Source organism: Portunus trituberculatus, chromosome 41, assembly GCF_017591435.1.
Source record: "Portunus trituberculatus isolate SZX2019 chromosome 41, ASM1759143v1, whole genome shotgun sequence".
In the NCBI taxonomy this organism is placed as follows: Eukaryota; Metazoa; Arthropoda; class Malacostraca; order Decapoda; family Portunidae; genus Portunus; species Portunus trituberculatus.
In genome coordinates this window covers 21,877,207-21,887,863 of record NC_059295.1, presented here as the reverse complement: position 1 = coordinate 21,887,863, position 10,657 = coordinate 21,877,207, and positions in this window count along the sequence as shown.

The following is a 10,657-nucleotide window of genomic DNA, read 5'->3' as shown; positions in this document are numbered from 1 at the left end:
GGAGACGGAGAATGCAGTAGAAGAGGAAACTTGACAAATGACTGGTATGAAGACGAAGGTGGAAAGAGATGAGAGATTACTGGAGATTAAAGGATAACGATGGTGATGATGGCACACACACACACACACACACACACACACACACACACACACACACACACACACACCTAGTACACCGTTAATGAAGTGATATCTGGTAAAAAAAAAAAAAAAAAATACGGCCAGAGTAATATGAAGCCTTGAGATCAGTGAGGAAGCTTTGTTGGTGAGGAAGTGTGGTGTGGCTGTGCTGGTGTACCGTGTGCTGTCATCTGTCCTAAGATCAATCCCGTTTGAAGAATTGATCTAAAAGTTAGTTGACATGGCTGAATAATTTGTACCTTTGTTGTATCACGTGGAAAAGGAAAAAGTGACGTTTCATTGAGTATATTGCATTTTTTTTTTTTTTCAGTAATGTTTACTTTCTTGTTGTCCGACACCTATTCCTATTTTTCTTGTCCTGGCGAGTGTGGCCATCCCCAATAGACTTGTGCTTTTCAGGCCTCCAATCCGCAACTTGATGCATTCCAAGGTAAGCAACATTCTACACTACGTTGCTACTTAGTTACTTTCCAAACCTTTATTATGAAGCCGAACATTTCACAGACTTATTAAGTTTTCACGCAACTGTCGAGGAGTAACAAGAGGCAAACTCACCTTGACTCTCAGACAGTGCTGACAAAATACTGTCTTTGTGTCCCAAGAAGAATTCAAGCGGCACACTTCAAGAGGTGAGCCCTCCTGCACGACTGGCAGCATGCAACGCCTCTCGCCAAGTACGCAGTCTGGCTGTCCTGTCCAAGGCTCTCCTACCTTCTGTACCCATCATGACCTTCCTCTAAAGAAAACAGAACGCAGCTCTTAACATCTTCAATAAATACATATGAAAATCCACTCATGCTCACTTATTATCACACTCGCACATTATAGTTTTGACGAGCTTCCTTTACTACCATCGACATCACAGGCTAATTAATTCCACGTCCCTGTACAGTACTCCACCACATCTACCCTGCCTCCACACACACACACACACACACACACACTCGTAAAGCACCACACAGACGCGTAGGGAAGGGCTGCTTACTCATCTGGAAACACTGGCTTGGAAAGATTTATACCTAACCACGTCCTCTATACATCAACACCATCTTCCTCCCTATTCACCTCCCTCACACACGTCCATCACCATATTTCACCTTGCTTACACTCCCCCTACTCTTACCCATCCTTAACATAAATAGCTACACAACTATGATTACTGACACTTATACAGAGAGAGAGAGAGAGAGAGAATATTCATCGTTAAAACAAACTGACTGGCAAAGTTCTGCTGGAGGTAACTCGTAAGTAGCATTAACCATGTGACTTTCTAGTTGTTGGTGTTGTTGTTGTTGTTGTCGTTGTCGTTGCTGTTGTCGTTGTCGTTGCTGTTGTCGTTGTTGTTGCTGTTGTCGTTGTTGTTGCTGTTGTCGTTGTTGTTGCTGTTGTCGTTGTCGTTGCTGTTGTTGTTGTTGTTGCTTTTATTGTTGTAGTTGTTGTTCTTTCTCGGATTAAAGTATTCTGCCAGCTAGCTTGAAAATAATGCTATATAATACTAGACTACAATTTAAACTTTGTGCACTATTGTTGTTGCTTACGTATAAAATTAAAACCACATTTTCCACTATACGATGGAGGGTCGGCGACAAGACGCAGCGGCATTGCGAGTGCATGATGTGCAGACGTGGACGATATTCGAAGAAAAAAAAATAAAATAAATTGAAGTCCGATTAGCGATTACCGATTTGTCAGCTCGTCAAATCCTATTCGATTATTCTACTCGGGTGCCACAAATTTATGTCTATTTAGTAATTATCCGATTATCCGATTCCATTAACTTGTCAAAAAGCGATATTTTAAAGGCGATTCAGTGTTTTTCAAGAGGTTTTCAATGTTTCTCAAGGGAACTTAACGTTTTTTTTTTTTTTTAACTAATACAAAGAGAAACCAAGCTTTTAAGATGAAAACAAACATTTTAGTTTCATTGAAATATAATATAACAAAAAATCAAACTATGCAGTATACATATTACACAAAACACACACACACTGATACTATATAATATATTCTCTCAGAGAGAAAAGAGAGGGTCAACTTTATTCCATATTCACCTCATAATATTCAGTGTGAATAGAATAGAATAAAAAGAAAAAATATTTATTTGAAAATTTATAGAAAAATTTATCAAGCAACTCCTATTGCGAAAAAAAACAAGACGACGTCGACCTGGATTAATTGCAATTCGCTTTAGATCTTCGGCAGTCCGATGGCGATCATCAGATTCGTTCCGCGGAGGTTAGTCCGATTCCAAAATGGGAGTCCGATTAATCTGATAATCGAATAATCGGACTTCCGAATCGGACCACCCACCTCTGGTGCTATGTTAAGTGTGAGCGTTACTATACAATGTACAACAGGAGGAAAAGAAACAACCTCCATAGGCCGGACATACGTAGCCTTACGGCGGAAGAATCATGCAAGCAGCAATAACGTATGACACGCGCCCGGGAAAACCCCGAGAAAAGTTTCCAAGCTGCAAGGAGCAACAAGCGCAAAGACCACGTAATGTAAGACCTTCAGGTTTCACGCCATTGTCGCCTCACAGCTGTTCCACGGAGACTTCACATTTAGATGTATTCTACCTGAATCAATGGTCATGTTTCTCTGGAAATGAAGATTGCCTCTAATGAAGTGTATCAAAATTTGCTCCTTGTCTTGACCATGCAATATGACCTGCGGCAGCCTCCTTGGGTATAACTGCAGAGTCTCATAAAAATAAAGTTTCTCAGGATGCAGTGGTGATGACACGAGTTAGTTTATTCGGCCCAGGCGTGGCTCGCGCGCAAGTGCATGACCTGCCACGCTTCATAGCTTCTATGAATAACTGCTGTATGATGTCAACCTGGGAATTCATGAGTGACATAACGCAGGGATATAGAAATTCTCTCGTGTTTGTTTGTCGGCCTTAGAACGAGTTGTTCACAAAGGATGTATGGGACAGTGAGGCCTGTCACCCCTCCGATTCACCCAAGCTACCTGTCAGCCATTACGAGATCATGAAGCAGCATGGCTTTGTCGATCAAATTAGTACGGCTTCATATTCATGATCATATATATATATATATATATATATATATATATATATATATATATATATATATATATATATATATATATATATATATATATATATATATATATATATATGTGTGTGTGTGTGTGTGTGTGTGTGTAGAGAGAGAGAGAGAGAGAGAGATTAGTATATTACACACACACACACACACACACACACACACACACGCACGGTAGCTCAGTGGTCAGAGTGCTGGCTTCACAAGCCAGAGGACCGGGGTTCGATTCTCCGGTCGGGTGGAGATATTTGGGTGTGTCTCCTTTCACGTGTAGCCCCTGTTCACCTAGCAGTGAGTAGGTACGGGATATAAATCAAGGAGTTGTGACCTTGTTGTCCCGGTGTGTGATGTGTGCCTGGTCTCAGGCCTATCCGAAGATCGGAAATAATGAGCTCTGAGCTCGTTCCGTAGGGTAACGTCTGGCTGTCTCGTCAGAGACTGCAGCAGATCAAACAGTGAAACACACGCACACCGTATTGTGTAGTGGTTAGGACGCTCGACTCAATCGAGAGGGCGGGTTTGAGTCCCGGGAAGCGGCGAGGCAAATAGGCAAGCCTCTTTATGTGTGGCCCCTGTTCACCTAGCAGTAAATAGGTACGGGATGTAACTCGAGGGGTTGTGGCCTCGCTTTCCCGGTGTGTGGTGTGTGTTGTGGTCTCAGTCCCACCCGAAGATCGGTCTATGAGCTCTGAGCTCGCTCCGTAATGGGAAAGACTGGCTGGGTGACCAGTAGGCGACCGAGGTGAAAAATTACACACACACACACACACACACACAGTGGATTGCTGACTGGTCACCGATAGTGAAGATAAGACTGTAAAGTACCGTGCAGAAGGCTTGGGTTCGCTGTGAAGGCTGCCCCACTAAGTCGTTATTGGTCAATTCATGTCACGCTCCGCAAGTCATAGATAAACTAAGTAATTGAACATAGAGAAACATTTTCCACAGTGCGGGGAAAATCCCATGTGCCTTCATGCGGCGCCAGCATCGGGTGTCTGATGCATGATCACACTTTCAAACAACACACTCACCTGGTCAACTTGACCTGAAACTGGTATTTAGACATCATCTCTCTCTCTCTCTCTCTCTCTCTCTCTTGTCTAGCTGAAGACAAGTGTAACTCAATTGAGTTACGTAAAGTAAACTTTTAAAGTCTGATGACCGATGAAAGCTAGTTATAATAATTTTGAGTTCCTCATGCTCGCGCTTCTAGATGTTTAAAGGATTTTGTCCAGCATCCTCCAGTTATTGATGAGAAAAGTACTAATGAGAGATACCGCGTATCCTATTCCTGCCCAAGGCAGGCTTGCCGCAAGCAAGCATCGCCTTCCTGGGGAAACACCACATCCGGGAGTGACCCACATTTCCATCCCTTATCGTCTTTTTTTTTGCTGGCCAGCTCTGTACTTTACACATGTATGCATGCACTATAGTTTGACTTAATCTTTGAAAGCCTTTACAGGAGTGTACATAAAATCGAATGGTGTTTGAGTGAGGGGTTAGGTCGTTTACAAGCCATTATATTTTTGTGCAAACTCTAGTAGCAATGTATTTCAAAGATTTACTGCTGAAACTAAGAAAAAAGAAAAAAAAAACTATTAAGACAACTATTCATTCATCATTGAAATACGTACAGGAGTAATACATCCTTTTCTTATGTAAGAAAATTGGAGGAAGTGTCTTGAACCCTACCTCTTGAAGGAGTGATGACAAAAAGAAGTAAAGGCTGTAACCTCTCAGCGAGTCAAAAGAAGCTATGCCATGTACTTGAGTAATGCAATCCCGTCGCATGAAATTTCTTGTATCTATGTTCATAAGTGTTCACGAGCAAAGGAAATTTAGTCACTGATTCTTTCAAATCTGGCAAAACTATGGTACCTGTACTTATTCATCTGTTGAAGTGTGATGTTTGTTCCTATGATATTCCCCACACAGGGCATGGCACCAGGAAGCCACCTTGATGACAATGCATGGAACACACTACACCTGTGGCAGTCACTGTCCACACCATCATGCATCCAGAAACCATCATATATATATATATATATATATATATATATATATATATATATATATATATATATATATATATATATATATATATATATATATATATATATATATATATATATATATATATATATATATATATATATATATATATATATTCTCAATGGAGGAAAAAAAAGTATATATACTTTTTTTTCCTCCATTGAGAATTTTTCCTCCATTGAGAAAATCAAAGGTTGGTTGAAGGTTGAAAATCTAGTTTCACTGTCAATTTATTTTTGCTTTCAATTTTACAAAACACATGTAAAAGACATCTTGTCTGATATTCTGTTGTAACTGCCTTAATTAACTCACCTTCCTTACAAATGTCATGAATTTGCTTTCTCTTGGTTGGGTTTTAGCGTTGCCTAAGTGACACATGGGGCCAGCACTGCCCCTACAGGACACCTAACATTCTTTCATCCACATCTTGTTGAACATTTTAAAAAGAAATACTGTAGTGGAGATCAAAAGTCAAAAGTTTTCCATTAAACTATTTTATCCTTTCCTTCAATGGAAACAAATATTAATACCAGTAAAATCTTATGACATACACATTACAAGCAGTGTAAATAAACTAACACAGTACCAGTGCATTACATGACCTAAGAAATTTATAATGGTAAAATAAATAAACCTAACCATTTGTGTATTTCTGTAGCACCAAAGCTCCTTTAGATCCCAATTATCAAGGAAAACATTAAGACAAACTAGATATTAATAAAGTATGATGATAAGAGTGTGGATGAAAGACGTTCATACATCAAATGCACTAGAGTAAAGAAATGCATCACAAGTATAAAACAATTTTTTTCTGCTAGTACAGACATTCTGCCTATAAAACAATTCACATATAAAAAATATACAAATATTTATATGCTAAATTTCCTAGCAGTGTGTGAGGTAGACTCTCAAACACAACAATTCTTTCTTCAGCTTTCATAAATAATTAGCAGATTCTCATATAATGAATCATAAAAAATATTTTGAAAAATCAGTAGAGCATATTGAATTATGATGTGTGTGAAAGAACATGCATAGTACAGCTGGATATGTAGGATGTAATTAATTTGATTCATTCTTTTACCTTTGCTTGTTAGATGATCATTTCTAAACTCTCTCTCTCTCTCTCTCTCTCTCTCTCTCTCTCTCTCTCTCTCTCTCATAACAACTTTCATTCAGAGTAACAAAATTCTGCATAAATTGTTAGTGCATTTCTATAATCAATATGTGAGACATCTAAACATGAACCTTTTCAGGCTTACAACATGGAACTAATAGACCAAGATTCCCTCACATTTGTAAAACTTAAAATAGCTACTTTAGTATTACAAAAGATAATAAGATTACTAGGTATCTAATAATAGATCTCAAGTTCCAAGAGTTAGTTGGTATGAATATGAACTATTACCCAAAGTTTGTGGCATGAGAAGGTTATGTCATTGACTACTGGTGATGCTCAGGGCTGCCGTGTCATGGCTGAGGTAGAACAATGGCAAGCACTGTGGGAAGCACAAGTGGGTACTTCTTTGCATCGTACAATCAAGACTAATACTTTGCTCACCATAACTTTCCATAACTTTGCAACATTGACATGATGCTTTAACCACATAAAAGTTACACTGTATGCATTTTATATTCTCTTCCTTATGTAGCCATCAGTAGTGCAAACTGTTTTTCAGATTTTTTACCATAACTTTGGCACTCCACTCATATCATTATTCATGTTAAAAGGGCAAGTAAATGCTGCAATTAATGCTACACTGCACACGTGGAATTTACAGTATAACCAGTTGCCAATATCAATTCAATGTTTCTGCCAGGAACATAACTATGCTTGGTCTTTTCTTTGTTTGAAAATTATTTAAAATTTCAAACTCTTTTAATAAATCTCTGAAAGCTAGATGCTTAGGAGACAGAGATGGGTTCATGTTGCACATCCTCTACACACTACAGCTCCATCACAAGTCAGACAGATGGAGAGTGGAACTGCAAACTAAGACAACCAGAAATTTCCCACAAGACCCTAAAAGTTCCCTGAGCCATGAATTTGTGAGATTCCGACATACATATACCAGTGGTACAAGTGGCCTCCCTGTTTGCATAGTAGAAGACAAATGGCTGTATAACAGTAGTAAAGTAGGCAGTGCACTGAAGAAAACAATGGTAGTGTGTCATGCACTGCAGAAAGTAAACCTATACTGAATAATATGTTTTTAATGGCTTTCTTCTACTTTTATCTGTACACGATGTTATGTTGCATGTATGTACTGTATCTTATATAACTGTGTAGGACTGATTACATAGCTTGTACTACAATAGGTAGATACTACATCAACTAAAAGGTCACTGAAATACAGCTTACTTTGATCTCATCACATTGATAAACGAGGGTGTAAAATTAAAAGAAAAACAAATTCCAAAGATTTTGTATATAATGATACAAAACTTGGCATCAATCCATGTAGCTTCAGAGGATATGAAGAGATATAAAATCTAAATATAAATTGGTAGAATGGGAAGTAAACGGAGATACGCACTAGGAGTGGCAAATGTAAGTGAAGCCATCCAGGCAATCACACCTAATCTGCTGGAGATTGAATGTAATACCGTGCAAACACACCAGAAGTATTATTTTGATAAAAAGTGAGCAAATATAATGAAAGGCTTAATAAGAGTAAAAATGCCTGGAGCTAACAGAGAGAGAGAGAGAGAGAGAGAGAGAGAGAGAGAGAGAGAGAGAGAGAGAGAGAGAGAGAGAGAGAGAGAGAGAGAGAGAGAGAGAGAGAGAGAGAGAAACTACGGTTGGTAATAGTAAAATAGATTCAATAACATTCTGAAACAAAAACTAAGGATAAAATGGAATGATATCAACTGTCTTCCAAAACCTACATATAGCTAGTTGTTGGGCTAATATTAATGAAGGTATATAACATAAAAGTAGTTGTGCTGACAATATAGCAGATGGATCAAACTAATGTGAGAAATAAATTATCTTCAAATGTGATGGTTAATCCAAGATGAATCTGTCAGTAACACTACACCAAATCACACTCATTATTTCAGATGTTGCACAAAAAAAAGACCATGATCACTGCCACTTTCAAAAGGCAATACGTTTTAGCACTTAGCACTGGTAAGTTTGTTTAGATATCTATGTGTACATAACAACACTGAAGTGCTTGTCTCAGCTTGTGGAATATTATATGGCACAGCATTGAAACACCATAATTTCAGGGTTATCTGCAACAGTTAAAGGCCACAGTGCCACTGCCTTTTTCCAAATCTCACTTCATCTCCAGGAAGTTTCTCATATTCCTTCATTTACTTCATGTTAATTCTGGAAGACTTACACAATATATAATCAGCATGTCTTTTTTATATATTCACATGAGAAGTCAAAGGGTCAATGTAAATGGGTTTCCTTCAACAACAGTGAACGTTGGTATCTTCTAGCGTCAGTGTTTGAAGAGCAAGGTCACGCGTTTACATGAGTCAGCTTTTACAACCTGTTGGCAACTACATTAACTACATCATTCAGTTGTGTCTGTGTATTGTTTAGTGCCTGTCATTGCCTACAGCTCTCATTTTTTTCCTTCTAATGGTATTCAATGCAATCTAACCATTCCTATTCCTTTACTTATCCTCTTACTCAAAATCCTGGTGTTCAATAAATTGCTTACTATACAATCTCTCACAGCAGCATTGCACCTCCATCTCACTCTCTTCTATTATTCATTTATTTGTTGATTTATCATTACTTGTTATTGATATCTTATATATCATAACGACAAGGTTTCATTACAATGCTACATTATAGTTCTCACTCATGCTGTATAACTGTCTACCTTCTATGTCCAAGGAAAGACCTTTCATTATCAGTCCCTGAATTTCTTAACTCACTCTAGATTCTTTTCATAATGCTACCTTCCTTTCCATTCCCTACACTACACCATCTCACATGTGTAATTCTATTTTTTTTTTCCCTGTGTAGCTAAGATACCCTTCCAACACTGATAATTTCCACTTTTAACTTGCACTTCTTTGTTTTAATTGCACATGCCTTAAGTCAAATCAATCCAATTATTCTGACAACCACCTACTTAACTCAACATTGCACACTATCCACTCATTTGAAAAATCCAATAACATTCTGCTTAGTATAGCCAAACACTTTTCTGTATGCTGTCACACCATCTACGAAGGCCACAACCATCTTATAAATTTGTTATCAGCTTCTTCAGTAAATCACTTCTAATTTTCATGTTACTCAATAAAGCTAGAAGACTTAGATATGATTATCATTATATCTTACTCCTTAAACTATTGGTCTATGAACCAGTGCTTAACAAGGCTAACATCTTGGCAAAAACAACGTTTTCCCACAATTAATTAGTTCCCTACAGCCAACATATTCTACCTTCCCATATATCAACTAACCACAGGTCAACCCAAACAATGAGTCAGTCATTACAATAATGTAGGACTATTCATTAAAAAAGGCTCCCTCCATAATACAACACCAACAATGCTGCAATACCAAAGTCAACCACAAAAGGAGTAAAAATAAATAAAAAACAAACAACTATAATAAGTGTAATGATAATAATGATGATGATGATGATGATGATGATGATGATGATGATGATGATGATAATAATAATAATAATAATAATAATAATAATAATAATAATAATAATAATAATTTGAAACACTAATTCTACTGTCTCAGGATATTCAAGTATGTAGTCCAAGGTGTTACTTTGTGCATTGATATTACTGTACTTCACCAACATTTTTCCACATTCTTCAGTGTTTCCAATGACATCATTACACTACAAGGAGATATTTTTTCACAGCTGCTCAAAGGATACAAGTGTGTGTGTTTCACTGTTTGATCTGCTGCAGTCTCTGACGAGACAGCCAGACGTTACCCTACGGAACGAGCTCAGAGCTCATTATTTCCGATCTTCGGATAGGCCTGAGACCAGGCACACACCACACACTGGGACAACAAGGTCACAACTCCTCGATTTACATCCCGTACCTATTCACTGCTAGGTGAACAAGAGCTACACGTGAAAGGAGACACACCCAAATATCTCCACCCGGCCGGGGAATCGAATCCCGGTCCTCTGGCTTGTAAAGCCAGCACTCTAACCACTGAGCTACCGGTGTGTGTGTGTGTGTGTGTGTGTGTGTGTGTGTGTGTGTGTGTGTGTGTGTGTGTGTGTGTGTGTGTGTGTGTGTGTGTGTGTATTTACCTAGTTCTATTTATCTAGTTGTATGTTACAGGGTTCGAGCTGGACTCATAGTGACCTCTCTCCATATCTACATTTGTCTAACTTTTCCTTAAATTTGTGCACACTTTCTGCTGTTACAATCTGTTCACTTAA